This window comes from Procambarus clarkii, chromosome 93 (assembly GCF_040958095.1).
Source record: "Procambarus clarkii isolate CNS0578487 chromosome 93, FALCON_Pclarkii_2.0, whole genome shotgun sequence".
NCBI lineage: Eukaryota > Metazoa > Arthropoda > Malacostraca > Decapoda > Cambaridae > Procambarus > Procambarus clarkii.
The window spans coordinates 13,318,354-13,335,130 of record NC_091242.1 but is presented as its reverse complement, the minus strand read 5'-3'; the positions used below and the strand labels follow the sequence as shown (position 1 = coordinate 13,335,130).

Genomic DNA, 16,777 nt, shown 5'->3' with positions numbered 1-16,777 from the left:
AAGTTAACATAATAACGACAAAGTAAATTGATGAGAATTATTACACTGGGGAATTTGCATGTCCTGAGTACTAATATTGGGGGAGAGGGTAGCACAAGATACAGTGTGAGTTTGAAGCACAAGGTGGGGAAACCATGAGGATGAAATGAAGTACTTTTTGGTTTTACTTTTGAATAAGCCATAGGTTGGACAATTTTTTTAATTCATCAGGGAGGGAGTTCCATAGACTGGGTCCTTTTATTTGCATGGAGTATTTGCACAGATTTAGTTTGACTCTGGGGGATATCAAAGCTAAATGGATTTCTGGTGTGGTGCTCATGGGTTCTATTACATCTATCAAGTAAGAGTTTCAGATAAAAATTAGCATTTAGGAACAAGGTTTTGTACCTGTAAATAGCACAAGAGAATGTGTGGTGGGAGTGTGTGTTTAGCATGTTAAGGGACCTAAATAGAGGGGCTGTGTGTTGTCTGAAGACAGAGTTTATTATAGTTCTGATTTTTGTTGAGTGATGATGGGCTTGAGTCAATGTATAGTGATTGAACCCCGTGCACAGATAACGCATGTAAGAAAGGGGTAGATTAGCGAGTAGTACAATAAGAGAAGAGCAGAGTGGTAAACATAATATTTTAAACACTTTTTTAGATAGTTAAATGGACGTTAAAGGATATTAAGAACTACCTTCTTGCTATCTATATACAAATTACTAAACGCACAAGCTGACTTGTTCTGTTGTGCCTTCGGTGCTTGGCTGAGAACAGCCCCTTATATGAATATGTTGTTCGACTGCATGTCTTCTACATTCAAGTGTTCGACTGCATGTCTTCTACACTCAAGTGTTCGACTGCAAGTCTTCTACATTCAAGTGTTCGACTGCATGTCTTCTACGCTCAAGTGTTCGACTGCAAGTCTTCTACACTCAAGTGTTCGGCTGCATGTCTTCTACATTCAAGTGTTCGACTGCATGTCTTCTACATTCAAGTGTTCGACTGCATGTCTTCTACATTCAAGTGTTCGACTGCATGTCTTCTACATTCAAGTGTTCGACTGCATGTCTTCTACATTCAAGTGTTCGACTGCATGTCTTCTACATTCAAGTGTTCGACTGCATGTCTTCTACATTCAAGTGTTCGACTGCATGTCTTCTACATTCAAGTGTTCGACTGCATGTCTTCTACATTCAAGTGTTCGACTGCATGTCTTCTACATTCAAGTGTTCGACTGCAAGTCTTCTACACTCAAGTGTCGCTAGACGAGTCTTAGGGAGCAGCACGAAGATCAGAGTGACTCACAGCATCCTTTCTCTGCTGGCACACAGTCACGGCGTTTATCATCAACGTCATCCTCTTAACACATTCTTTGAAGGATGTATATAATAATATTTTGTGTGTGATTTCGGGGAGACATTATTGACCTAATTTCCTTAAGAATATTATTATTACGATAATTACAATATTCCTTAAAGAGAAAGTTAACACAAATTAAGGTAGAGTATTATTAACCGCAGTAAAACTATATTATACTGAAAAGGCTCTTTTACTTTTTTAATAGTTTGACGTAAAATCGTTTTATATAGCAAGTTTCCCAGGGAAGAAATGTCACAATGTTCGTAGTACATTGGCGTCAGAGTAGGGAGTCTGGTCCCGGGCAAGATAGCAAGACATCCTCCTCCGGTCCCCCACGACCAGTCACAGTACGGGTGCGGCGCCGGCCAGACTGGTCGCCAGTTCTTGTGTGTTTGTGTCGTACAACTGTTGTGATTTACCGTGTGACACAGCCAACAAAGTTCTTCTAATACTCCAGTGCCTTCATCTTCAGTCTCAATATCAGGTAAAACTATATATTTTGGGGTTTTATGCATCACACCCCCTCTTCCCCCCTCCCTCTCTCTCTCTTCTCTCTATTTTCTTTTTAAACTAAGACTAGGGATCATAAGGGCTGTTAAATGACGTACCTAGTGAAACTGCAAGCAAGGGCTGTTATCCTACCTCAGATCATCTGAAGCCTGGTCTTAGAAACTCACTTTATTTCACAACAACCACAGCAGGACGACGAGTGTTCACAAAACTGTGTGTGAGATCGCCAACAATGGTAATGGAGTCCCTGATATTGGCAGACAGTGACAGTCAGACAGATGATTGATTGACTCCTCATATCTGCATGTTGTTTGAGAAGGCAGCTGTGTTTGGTGGCAGCCCTCGTAGTTGGTGTGCTGCTGTGGAAATCTGCTGTGCTGAGTAAGGCACAGCGCCACCTGTAGCGCTTTGGTATTGATAGTAAGGGTGCTGACGAGTAGGAGTGTGCACAAAGTCTTAGTATTTCTTAAATTGATCCAAGATAAGGTCTCGAAACATTTGTTCCTGTCTATCCGGATCCCTTTTGGTTCGACATGTGTTCTCTTGACGGCTTCTTCGACGGCAGTGATTGCATCTGAGATCACTCCAACAGGTTTTAGCCGTATGCCACTGCGAATGCATTTAGAGCAAGGCCTTACTATGAGGCTGGGAAGTTAACTGCCAGAGCTAAGCTGCCGGTTCATGAGTTGAGACCTGTGCTGAGTGTGCTGTTAGTGTTGAAGTTGTTCAGGGCCTTGTTGAGGTTGGTGATGCAGTGCCTGGTTATAGTTATGCTGTGGCTGAGGGTATGGAGGCCGAGAACGCTGGTTAGGGCGGACCCGCCTACGTCCACTTCCTCAAGGCCTATTCTGGCTGGTAGAGTTTTGATTCGATCCTTGTACAGGTGCTGTGGGCACCGCTTGATTGACAGCTGTAGATGTCGGTATCTGTGTGTATGAAGTGGCAGGAGTGGACGTCTCACTGGGTGTTACTGCGGAGCGTTTCCTCAGTTGGTGTGACAGAAAGTGTTGGCTGCGACAAAGATGTATCTGGAAGACCTGTAGAAGGATTTGCAGACAGACTCTCTGTCTGTCTGTCTGTCTGTCTCTCTCTCTCTCTGTCTGTCTCTCTCTCTGTCTGTCTCTCTCTCTCTCCCTCTCTCTCTCTCTCTAAACCATGAACATGCACGGATAAACGCCGACATTAAGCATCAAAATTACTGAAAACATCCTGAAAATCGCATGGTTTCGCTACAGATGCCGACGTTTTTAAACGTATGGCCTTTGGGCCGACCCCGACTGAATTATGACACACCCATATCTTTTGGGTGTTGGGCTCTTGTGTTAGGCTAGCCCGGAGCGTCAGGCCTACTGCTTTAGACAGACGAACAGACAGAGAGACATTCCATTTTATTGATATGGATATTTAACACGGATATTTTAACACCCAGCACCTATTATGTCCAGATAACATAATAGATGCTGGGTTGGTGAATTGTTTCAAGCGTATGTTAAACATATGAGTGAGTGTGCCTGTTATGTATAAGCGTAGCAACGCATGATGCAGTGTTCACTATTCTGTGGCTTCAAGCTCAACAAGCTACAGTGTAGGACAGAAAACAGGAAATACTATTTTCACCCATAGGGTTATAAGCCAGTGGAACCGCCTACCCGCCGAAGCCGTATGTCAAGACATTGCTACAGTTCAAAATTCAACAGAATAAAATCATTAGGAATATTAGGTGGAACCTTTGACCACTTGCCGGTTTCTTGTCCCCGTCGAAGCAACTAAGGTTAATTCAGGCAACATTCTAATATTCTTACGATCATACCTGAAGCAAAAATTAATAAAACTAGAAAAACTCAACAGGACGCAACGCGCTCTTGTGAGGGGCGAGGCTCAGTGACGCAACACGCTCCTGTTGTGAGGGGCGAGGCACAGTGACGCAACACGCTCCTGTTGTGAGGGGCGAGGCTCAGTGACGCAACGTGCTCCTGTTGTGAGGGGCGAGGCTCAGTGACGCAACACGCTCCTGTTGTGAGGGGCGAGGCTCAGTGACGCAACGTGCTCCTGTTATGAGGGGCGAGGCACAGTGACGCAACGTGTTCCTGTTATGAGGGGCGAGGCTCAGTGACGCAACGTGTTCCTGTTATGAGGGGCGATGCTCAGTGACGCAACGTGCTCCTGTTATGAGGGGCGAGGCTCAGTGACGCAACGCCAATAATGAAATGTTCTCTATGGCAGATCAAAGATATCTGAGATCACTTGCTCAGTGATAACAGAAACAGGTCAATAAACTAATAATGATACATATAAGGGTTGCACGTTATTTATATATGTCTGTACTACAGAGACATATATATTCAGGTCGCTCAATCCCATACGTCAGGCTGCGAGCAGCCGCGTCCAACAGCCTGGTTGATGAGTCCGGCAACCAGGAGGCCTGGTCGACGACCGGGCCGCGGGGACGCTAAGCCCCGGAAGCACCTCAAGGTAACTTCAAGGTAATCCCCGACTGTCCAAGTGGTTGGGTACCATTCCTTTCCCTCCGTCCCATCCCAAATCCTTATCCTGACCCTTCCAAGGGCTATATAGTTGTAATGGCTTGGCGCTTTCCCCTGATAGTTCCTTCCTTCCTTCTACTACAGAATAGTTGATTGATTAGTGTCTAACAAGGAGGAAGTTATTTAACATATATATAAATTTAAGACAAACTTCTGGGGCCGGACGATGTATTTTGGAGGTTTCTAAAGAAATAGTCCCTTTGGCGCAGTGGTAATGCACTCGCCCCACGCTTCGTCAGCGAGTGGGCCTAGGTTCGTATCCTGGCCGGGGAGGATTGACTAGGCGCCAATCCTTAACTGTATGCCTCTGTTTACCCAGCAGTTATTAGGTATCTGGTTGTAAACGGTTGACAGGTCGTCTTCCAGCGAAACTAGTGGGAAAGGCTTACATGAGCTAAGGGAAGGGAAAGGTCTCCGCCTGTAGCTCTCAGCCAGCTAACAGGCGTCAACAGTCGTCTGTTCCTGTATCCACCTGTGTAAACTGTTCCTGTATCCTACTGTGTAAACTGTTCCTGTATCCACCTGTGTAAACTGCTCCTGTATCCACCTGTGTAAACTGTTCCTATATTAGCCTGTGTAAACTGTTCCTGTATCCACATATGTAAACTTTTCCTGTCTCCACATGTGTAAACAAAACATTGTACAATGAACTATAAACTTGTCATGGAAGTTTAATAAATCATTAGAATCAAAGTTTCTAGTCTTGGTGGGTATCGAATATGAATCAAAATTTCTGGCTAATCAGTTTGATGTTTGTTGTGGGAATACTGCATGAATCGGGTATTGGAAATGCCATTCTCACACATGCTGAAATTCACCATTTAATAAAATTGTACAGTGTAGGTCTATTTGCAGGTCGGCGTTCAATTCCCGACCGTCCAATAAGTGGCTGGGCACCATTCCCTTCTCCACGTCCCATCCCAAATCCTTATCCTGATCCATTCCCAGTGCTATGTAGTTCCATTGGCTTGGCGCTTTATCCTGATAGTTCCCTCCATTGCTCTTCACAATGCTCATAATAGGCTCCGACCTGCAATCATTGATAGCCGAGCATTGTGTTATCTCAGATGCCTTACAACTAGTTATACTTACAAATGGCTGCTTTATACTTACAAATGGCTGCTTTAAACCTACAAATGGCTGTTTTAAACTTACAATTGCCGCTTTAAAACTTACAAATGGCTGCTTTAAACTTACAAATGGCTACTTTAAACTTACAAATGGCTGCTTTAAACTTACAAATGGCTGCTTTAAACTTACAAATTGCTGCTTTAAACTTACAAATGGCTCATTTAAACATAGAAATGGCTGCTTTAAACTTATGAATAGCTGCTTTAAACTCACTTGATGCTGCAACTGTAGACTGGCATCAGCTGGACGCCAACATTAGAGTTGGTGTTACAATGAACACAACTGTGATGACGCAGTCAGACACCGGAAGACTTACTAAAGAACAACGTCCAGCACGCAAAGATGATATTCTCACTTCCTGTGAAAAAGTAACTGTGGAAAAATAGCTTTTTATAAATTGGTTAGGATTCTTTTAGTAAGATTATATTAATTACTTGGCTAGTGGGTTAGTAAATTATTTACACAACACAATAATGGGTCAGTAAATTAAGTATTTACACAACACAATAATGGGTTAGTAAATTAGGCATTTATGCAACATAATAATGGGTTAGTAAATTAGGCATTTATGCAACACAATAATGGGTCAGTAAATTAAGTATTTACACAACATAATAATGGGTTAGTAAATTATTTACACAACACAATAACGTAGCCACAGGTCGGGTCAAGAAGGTACACTCTCATCAGTACCTGCGAGAACGGGTTGATTAATTCACACAAGAACCTCCTGCTCCTCCTCATAATTAATAACCATTAACGAGGTAGTCACACAAAACTCTGCCTGAGCAAAGTCGTTGAACAGAGTGAAACAATTATACTGCACTGACCCTATACATATAGATGTACTAACACTAGCAATAATAATAATGAAAATAATGAATAACATGAAAATACAAATATTATGCCAACAGTTATCAAATACAGAGTACAGTGGGTTGGTTGTAATCATGCACACACTACACTGTACACTGTACACACTGCACTGCACTGTGTAGTGCACTATATAGCACTTGGAAGGGATCGGGGGGGGGGGGGAGGTATGGTGCCCAATCACTTGGACGGTCGGGGATTGAACGCCGACCTGCATGAAGCGAGACCGTCGCTCTACCGTCCACCCCATGTGGTTGGGAACACTGTGTGTGAGCCAAACATTATTTATATAAATGACATCTAATTTTATCTTCTCGGTTATACTTTTGTAAGAATAGGAATGTAAACACAATGATAACTGATGGGCACACACATGAAGGAAATATATTAATCAATTAATATCATGTAATCACTGATAATTGTACATACTTAGCTCCTTGATAATACTTTGGTGGGAAATAATAAGCCAACTCCTGCTTCCTTCCTCTCAGATCTGATAATGAACACATCGACCGTGAGATTACACGCAATTACCATAATATAATCAACAGTGTTATAAGTCACACCAACGAGAACAGATACCTGTAAATTCCATTATAGTTGCTGAGGGCTCCTGTTTACTTGCACTGTTGAGATGGTCGTGTTGATAAGAGTCTACGTCCTGTTCCTGTTGTGAGGGGCGAGGCTCAGTGTCGCCTCACGCTGCTGTTGTGAGGGGCGAGGCTTAGTGTTGCAATATGTTCCTGTTGTGAGGGGCGAGGCTCAGTGTCGCCTCTCGCTGCTGTTGTGAGGGGCGAGGCTTAGTGTTGCAATATGTTCCTGTTGTGAGGGGCGAGGCTCAGTGACGCTACGCGCTCCGTTTTCTTCAATCACATAATAATGAGTACGACCACTTGTCTGTGGTCGTACTCATTATTATTCCTGGAATAATCATTATTCCTGTCGTTGTGAACCATTAACAACGACAATCTCTCGAGTGTAGTTCGTCGCAAACAACCTAAACTGCTGCTCCAGACTCCACAACATTGTTACAGGTCACTTCTCATGGACATTGTGTCTGGGGACAAGTCATAATTCATTGTGTCGGGGACAAGTAGGCAGTGTATATATACAGTAGATGTTAGGCTTATATCGTGCCCCCCCCCACCCACCCAGGAAGAAACACCACAACAAGCTGACTAACTCCTGGGTACCTACTTACTGCTAGGTGAACAAGTGCATTAGGTGCTAAACGCGCCCAACCATTTCTGCGCCGCCTGGGATTCGAACCCGGAATTCTCGACTATGGGTGGAAAACGAATTCCACTGTACTACCGACAATATATGAAATCTAATATCATCATCATTACCACAATTTATATCTCATAACATTAAGTAAACACTACTTAACAGAGCATCGTGCTCGCTGTGAGGGAATGAGTCTCAAAGAAGCGTGAGTAATGCTGGATTCGCTGAGAAGGTCCAAACCGGGTGAGGGTGAGGAAAACCTCACTCCTGGCGACGGAGTGTTTTCCTTACTGATAACCACATCAGGCTTCCTGTCCCTGACGCAATTGTTATTCTTAAGAATTAAGCGAGTCCTTTGATCCTCTTCATGAGAGACTCACTACGACACAACAGCTGTATCATACTAGACCGATTATATTAAACTGGTTCAAGGTACCAACCCGTTCTCGCAAATTCGTATAGTCAATATTGACTTATTAACTACGTGCATAGGTGATATACTAAACATAATAGATACCCTTAAAAAGCTTCATAGAAAACACCGACCTTACCTAACCTTGTTAGTATCTTAAGATAAGCATCTTATTGCTTCGTAATTACAACTATTACTTAACCTATACCTATAATAGGTTAAGTAACAATTGTAATTACGAAGCTATAAGATGCTTATCTTAAGATACTAACAAGGTTAGGTAAGGTCGGTGTTTTCTATGAAGCTTTTTTAAGGGTATCTATTATGTTTAGTATGTCACCTATGCACTTATTTAATAAGTCAATATTGACTTTACGAATTTGCGAGAGCGGGTTGCAGGTACAATAGTGAGCAAATCTATGGAAGAGGCCGGGAAACGAACCAGTGACCGGCGTAACCCCAGACGAGCGCCTTAACCCATGGACCACGACATGCAAAAATGTAAATGATAGTCTCAAAGGATCCCACGTGAGAATTATTGGCGTCAAGACCGTGTGGGAAGCGGTGGCTAATATGGCGCTCAAGGGCTCGGTCCTTAAACCATGGTTATACTATATACATAAATGGCAGACACATTTTGTTTTTATTAATATATTAGGTACATCTGTATTTGTGCAGCTACCCTAAACTGTATGAAGGGGAGTACAGTGTGTCAAAAAACTAGCTCCGTGATGCTAAAAAATCCCCATCACACAGGATGGTTAGTCATACAGAGACATGTAATAAGTAGTCTGCACTGACAGACTCCGGATGCATAATGAGGATATCATCATCAACACAAGAATGAATAAGGCAGCAGTGGTAATAAAAGTCCCCATCACACAGGATGGTTAGTCATACAGAGCCATATGTTTAGTAGCCTGCACTGGCAAATTTTGGGTGCACTGTGAGGATATCTTCAAGAACACGAGAATGAATAAAGTAATTGCAAAGTTCCAGGTGCCTCATGTCAACGGGTCTGAATGGTCTAATAACTGGGCATTCAGTGATGTAGTGTGGGAGATCATGCCGCAGTTCCTGCTCACAGAGTTTGCAACTGGAGTGCTCATGATTGGGAGATCCGTCACCTGCAGCCACCTGCCACAGGTAACGGTAACCCAACCTGATTATGGCAACCACTGTGTCGCACAGTCTGGTGGACGTTTTGTGCTGTCCATAAATATAGGTTTCAGATCTGAACAAATCATAGCTTTTTATACTATTGCTTTCAGGTCGTTGGGAGTCAGTAATTTGTTTCCTATCAGTCCTGCGTGTTTGGTACAATATAGTTTTGACAGTAGAGATTGGGATACCTAGATCTAATTCAACTACATGTTTGTTACACGCTAACTTGGCTGCAATGTCTGTCTCATTATGATGGGTTATATTTATGTGTGAAGGTATCCGTACAAAGGAGATTTGAGACCCTTTGCTCTGTGCAGCGATTAGGTCATTTATATTTGGTAGTATAAGGTTCTTGCTATCGATCTTCCAAGAGAAGTTTTCGTTTGCTTGAAGAGCAGACTTTGAATCACAAAATATTATTCCTTCTCCAATGTTTTTTAATGTACTGATAGCTAGTTGTAACGCTGCTAGTTCTGCTTGTGTGGAGGTCAGCCAGTTGTTTAACCTGACACTGACAGTCTGTGTGCAAATATTATTTCTATAAAACTCACATGCTGCTGCAGTCCGTCCAGTAGAAGACTGGACTGAGCCGTCGGTGTAGACACAGTGCTCGTGAGATCTTAGACTCTCGATGGAGGAGGCAATTGTTTCAAGAGTGACAGCTTTGAGTAGAGCAAGATTCTCATTATCTTTCTTGGTGACAGGTGTGTATGATACTTGAATGGTGGGGTACAGATAAAGAGGAATATCAGAGACAGGTAGATTGTACTTAAAACGAATGTTGAGTTTAATGAGATTGTAGGCATTTTTGCTCAGCCATTTATCTTAAAAGGAGTGAGTTGGCATGTCGGCACCAGTCAATAGGGTGTTAATAGGGTTCTGTAGCTATGGGCTACAGAAAATAATATGGTGTTTAACGAAGATAAGTTCCAGCTCATGCGCTATAGAAAGAATGAAAATATAAAAACGGAAACCACGTACAAAACTCAGGCAAATCATAACATAGAACGAAAAGGCAATGTAAAGGATCTAGGTGTACTCATGTCGGAAGACCTTACCTTTAAAGAACACAATAAAGTAGCCGTCACAACTGCAAGAAAAATGACAGGTTGGATAACAAGAACTTTTCACACTAGAGATGCTATACCGTTGATGATACTTTTCAAAACGCTTGTGCTCTCTAGAGTGGAGTACTGCTGTACAATGACACCACCTTTCAAAGCTGGAGAAATTGCTGACCTGGAGAGCGTGCAGAGATCCTTTACTGCTAGAATCCACTCAGTAAAACATCTAAACTATTGGGACCGACTAAAGAGCCTAAAACTGTACTCCCTTGAGCGCAGGCGGGAGAGATACATAATAATTTACACGTGGAAAATATTAGAGGGGCTGATCCCAAACCTGCACACAGAAATAACATCACATGAGACCAGAAGACATGGCAGGATGTGCAGAATACCCCCGTTGAAAAACAGAGGTGCAACTGGTACTCTGAGAGAGAACTCTATCAACATCAGAGGTCCGAGACTGTTCAACACGCTACCACTACACATAAGGGGCATAACTGGCCGACCCCTCACAGTGTTCAAGAGAGAACTGGATAAGCACCTCCAAAGGATACCTGATCAACCAGGCTGTGACTTATACGTCAGGCTGCGAGCAGCCGCGTCCAACAGCCTGGTTGATCAGTCCGGCAACCAGGAGGCCTGGTCGACGACCGGGCCGCGGGGACGCTAAGCCCCGGAAGCACCTCAAGGTAACCTCAAGGTATGGTTACCAGTATTAAATAATTTGTCTGTGAGCAATGCAGGAGATGTAGGGTCTCTCATGACTTTAAGGCAAAAGGTGGTGTTGGCTTGCATGATTCTCTCTAGTATGGTTGGAAGCTTCAGTTCTTCCCTCATGTTGATGATTCTTGTGCATCTCGGGGCACCAAGAATTAGCCTCGTGGCCTCATTCTCTACTACTCCAAGTTTGTCCATCACAGAGGCGGGGAAGTTAATTAAGTGCAGAGCATTATAATCAACGAGAGATCTAACAAACATCATATAGTATAGTCTAAAAAAATACCAATATTCTTACCAGTAAGTGTTTTCTGTGGTTTTAGTCTTTCTTTTAACCTACGGTGTAGATCGTTTACAATGTCACTGTTAATACCAACTCCAAGGTATTTGTGCTGCCTACACGTTTCAATGTTCTGGTTGTTGACCTTGAAAGTTATAGGGACATGAATTTTCTCTTCGGGATGGAGAATTCTGGATATAGTTATAGAGATAACAAGACCATATTCAATGCTTTTAGTAGCGAGTGAATTCAGTAGAGCTTGCAGTCTAGTTTGGGAATTTGCAACAATGCATATATCATCGGCATAACAGATGACGGCTTCGTCAGGTAGTGTGGGACAACCCGTTCTCGCACTTTCTTACAGTCAATATTGACTTATTAAATAAGTGCATATGTGACATACTGAACATACTAGTTTACCTTGAAAAGCTTCATAGAAAACACCGACCTTACCTAACCTTCTTAGTATGTTAAGATAATCATCTTATTACTTCGTAATTACAATTATTACTTAACCTATACCTATAATAGGTTAAGTAATAATTGTAATTACGAAGCAATAAGATGCTTATCTTAACATACTAAGACGGTTAGGTAAGGTCGGTGTTTTCTATGAAGCTTTTCAAGGTAAACTAGTATGTTTAGTATGTCACATATGCACGTATTTAATAAGTCAATATTGACTATACGAAAGTGCGAGAACGTGTTGTGTGGGAATATCAATTGTTAATTTGTGCATCAGAACATTGAACAGTGTAGGACTTAGCACTCCACCCTGGGGTGTACCCAACTCAAAGGGCAGACACAGGACTACACAGTACCATTTGTAGATTGGTCACCCTCATTATCTCATTGTATTGGTCACCCTCATTATCTCATTATATTGCTCACCCTCATTATCTCATTATATTAGTCACCCTCATTATCACATTGTATTGGTCACACTCATTATCTCATTGTATTGGTCACCCTCATTATTTCATTATATTGATCACCATCATTATCTCATTGTATTCGTCATCTCATTATCTCATTATATTGGTCACCCTCATTATCTCATTGTATTGGTCACCCTCATTATCTCATTGTATTGGTCACCCTCATTATCTCATTGTATTGGTCACCCTCATTATCTCATTGTATTGGTCACCCTTATTATCGCATTATAATGGTCACCCTCATTATCTCATTGTATTAATCACCCTCATTATCTTATTATATTGGTCACCCTTATTATCTCATTGTATTGGTCACCCTCATTATTTCATTATATTGGTCACCCTCATTATCTCATTGTATTGGTCACCCTCATTATATTGGTCACCCTCATTATCTCATTATATTGGTCACCCTCATTATATTGGTCACCCTCATTATCTCATTATATTGGTCACTCTCATTATATTGGTCATCCTCATTATCTCATTATATTGGTCACCCTCATTATATTGGTCACTCTCATTATATTGGTCACCCTCATTATCTCATTGTATTGGTCACCCTCATTATATTGGTCATCCTCATTATCTCATTGTATTGGTCACCCTCATTATAATGGTCACCCTCATTATATTGGTCACCCTCATTATATTGGTCACCCTCATTATATTGGTCACCCTCATTATCTCATTATATTGGTCACCCTCATTATCTCATTATATTGGTCACCCTCATTGTCTCATTATATTGGTCACCCTCATTATCTCATTATATTGGTCACCCTCATTATCTCATTATATTGGTCACCCTCATTGTCTACTACTAGTGTCTCAGAGTTGTCACCCTCATCATCTACTACTATAGGAAATGACATTGCAGACGAAGCTGCAAAACTTGCAACTAAGAGAAGAAATGTAGACATTTACATACCACAGAGTCGATCACAAATTAAGAAAGTAATTAGAAACAGAGCAATGCAAAAGATGTATAGTGACCACAACACAGCAGTTGCAACATTAGGATCTGCGGGTTGGTTCAAGAATTCAACCAACTACGAACCACTTAGTTTGATGAAAGGGAGCAGTAGAGCAACAGAAGTACACTTACATCGCATCAGGCTTGGATGCCCATGTGCATGGGAAATAGGCTTACAGGTTCCGGAAGATGAGAGGAAATGTCAGCACTGTGGAGAAATGCCCGACAGACCACTGGAACATTATCTAACACAGTGCAGTTACAAACTCATTAAGATTTCAACTTAGATTCAACAGAGCAGAAGAAGTTGTTAAACACATATGGCAAAATCTTACTGAAGCGACCATACGAGTAATAAATACTCATACTCCGCCCAAGTAAAACAGAAACAAGCAACACTTAGTGGGCCTGCCAGAGGTTTAGGGCCCTCGCAGGAATTTCCCTGCAAAAAAAAAAAAAATCTACTACTAGTGTTTCATGGCTGTCACCCTCATCATCTCACCCTCACAATACTTTTGTTCACTGACTGTAGTTTCTTTATTGCGGAACGACACATTATAGCACCAAAATGACATAGTTTTTCCACACTCATAGCACTTCTTATTTTGAACAGGACATGCATTACTTCCTCCACGATTGAAATTTTTTTTGTTGACACCCTCTGATATGGGTCGTTATGACTGCTTGAGTCTTGTTCCTTGACCCCAGTTGTGATGTGGATCTCGGCTCAAATTGCTGCTGGATTTGCCATGATACTTCCTATGAGCACGGTGTCGTTGTTGTTGTTGTTATAGATTCAGCTACTCGGAACAAGTTCCAAGTAGCACGGGCTATGGTGAGCCCATAACTTACCTGGCACAGGAGCGGGGCAAGTAGCACGGGCTTGGTGAGCCCGTAGTGGACTTACCTGGCACAGGAGCGGTGCCCAACACGGTGTCCTCCCCTGAACCTTACGTACCTCATCAGTTAGTAACAGTGGCAGAACCGTTGTTGGCACCGCACTCCATGACACGAGCATCACGTGCAGCATCTTCCATTCGACGAGCCATATTCAGTATCCAGAGCTCTTCGACGCAGACGTGTAGATGTGCATATTTCAATTATTTGCTGTTTGATTTCTTTGTCAACATCAGCAAACTTACAATGGGCTGCTAAACCCTGCAGACGTGTGTAGTATCTATTATACATTATATGCAGACGTGTGTAGCAACTATTTCCAGCATAGTTGAGGCAGTTGATAGTGGTAAGGATTGTGATGTTGTGTACCTTGACTTTAGTAAAGCTTTTGATACAGTGCCACATGAAAGACTAATTAAAAAAATAGAAGCTCATGGTATTGGGGGTGCTATATTAAGTTGCATTAGGGCATGGCTATTCCAAAGGAAACAGAGAGTTAGTATAAATGGGGTTAAGTCAGAGTGGGAAAATGTTGTAAGGGGAGTGCCTCAGGGCTCTGTCTTGGGACCTCTGTTGTTTATAATATATATCAATGATTTAGATTCAGGTTTGAGTAGCAACATTTGCAAATTTGCCGATGATACAAAAATCGGCAGGGAAATTAACACGGAAGATGACTCACTATCACTTCAAGTTGATCTAAATAGGGTTTTGAAATGGTCAAAGGATTGGCAGATGCAGTTTAATGCTGATAAATGTAAAGTTTTGAGGCTAGGTAATGATGATAGAGTTACAAGATACGAGCTAGATGGTGTTGAGATTGCGAAGTCGAATTGCGAAAGGGATCTGGGAGTTATGATAAGTAAGAATTTAAAACAAAAGGATCAATGCATGAATGTTCGTAATAAGGCAAATAGGACACTGGGATTTATTAATTGAAGCGTTAGTAACAAGACTCCTGGTGTGGTTCTTCAGCTATATCTTGCTCTGGTTAGGCCCCATTTAGATTATGCAGTTCAGTTTTGGTCGCCGTACTATAGAATGGGTATAAATTCACTTGAACGTGTTCAGCGTAGGATGACTAAGTTAATTCCCCAAATTAGAATCTTTCATATGAAGAAAGATTAACAAAGCTTAAATTGCATTCACTGGAAAGGCGAAGAGTTAGGGGTGACATGATAGAGGTTTACAAGTGGATGAATGGACATAACAAAGGAGATGTTGTTATATTATCATAGCAATATGGAAGTTGTAGTGAAGGACCTGGTGACTCTAGTGGGAGCCCTGAGGACAGAGTTGGACTCTCTGCGGGAGGAGGTGCGTCAGCTGAAAGAACAACGAGAAGTAACGAAGGAGGAGACCAGTAGTAAAGAAGACCAGCCTTAAGAAGACTTTGATAAAGCCGCCTTCAAACGCCATAGCAACTTCTAATTCATTTGACGTTTTGGAGGACGAGTGCTGTGGTGAGACTGCGGATCGCGCAAAAGGGAAAGCAACGAATAGCAAGGAAGCGCAGGCCCCTCAGAGAGTAAAGGAAGTACCTAAGCAAACCTTAGTTGTGGGATATTCCCAGATAAGGTATTTGGATAGAATGTTTTGTGCTAGAGATAGGGGGAACAGGTTAAGGGTTTGCTATCCCGGAGCTGGCACTGGTGATATTATAAACAACATGAATGATATTATGGCTGGAAATGGGAACAATCCCATTATTTGCATTAGCGTGGGAGGAAATGATGTTGGTCGAGTTAGGAGTGAGGAACTGATTCAGAGGTATTAAACAGCCATAGAATTAGTTAGGAGCAAGGGAGGAATCCCGATCAAATGTGGCATTCTTCCAAGAAAGGGAGTGGAAAATGAATGGATATCGAGGGCACTTGGTGTCAATTGTCGGCTGGAAAGATATTGCAAATCAAATGCAATATCTTTCATAGACAACTGGGAACACTTCTATGGAAGAAATGAAATGTATGCTCGTGATAGGGTGCATCTATCGAGAGCTGGGGTTGTTGCTGTTGCAAACTCGTTGGAAGAAGTGGTTAGAGGTGTTTGTTTGGGTTTAAACTGTTAGTAGATAGAGGTATGGGAATTGATTTGAAGGAAGGAGGTAATAAAAGTATGTATTTGTGGGAGAAAGGAATTGGCAAAATGATCAGGGAAAGAGAAGGGCCTCAAAATAACAATTCACTTAGGGTATATTACACTAACAGTAGAAGTCTAAGAAATAAAATTAACGAAGTAAATGCTCTTGTCTGCACAGAAAAAAATAGATATTATTGCACTTACCGAAACGTGGATGAATGTAGAAAATAGAGAACTATTAGCTGAATATCAAATAAATGGATTTAAACTATTTCACACAGAAAGATATATTAGACGAGGAGGTGGAGTAGCCATATATGTTAGGGGCAATTTGAAATGTAGTCTCAAAGAGGGAATCAAAACTGAGCCACACACAGAAACTATTTGGATAGAATTAAACGAAAAAGCTAATAATATTATATTAGGAGTTATATATAGGCCACCAAATTTAGACAGAATGGAAGCAAAGCACCTATGGGATGAAATATCTAGAGCATCTAGATCTAACAGTATTTATGTCATGGGTGACTTTAATTTTAGCGGAATAAACTGGTTGAACAAAACAGGGAATAGTGAAGGAGAAGATTTTCTAGAATTAATTGACGATTGCTTTCTTACG

General features: G+C 41.8%; 1 protein-coding gene across 3 annotated transcripts in view; it reads left to right on the top strand.

Moving 5' to 3' along the window:
* The first annotated feature begins 1,482 nt into the window (after positions 1-1,482).
* Positions 1,483-16,777, top strand: part of LOC123746799 (uncharacterized) — a 224,954-nt gene continuing 209,659 nt past the window's right edge. The window contains exon 1 of one of the 3 annotated variants that reach the window (XM_069319468.1): positions 1,483-1,828. The gene's annotated coding sequence lies outside the window, so the exon portion shown is untranslated. The remainder of the gene's footprint in view (positions 1,829-16,777) is intronic. The other 2 variants (XM_069319466.1, XM_069319467.1) reach the window with 2 other exon arrangements.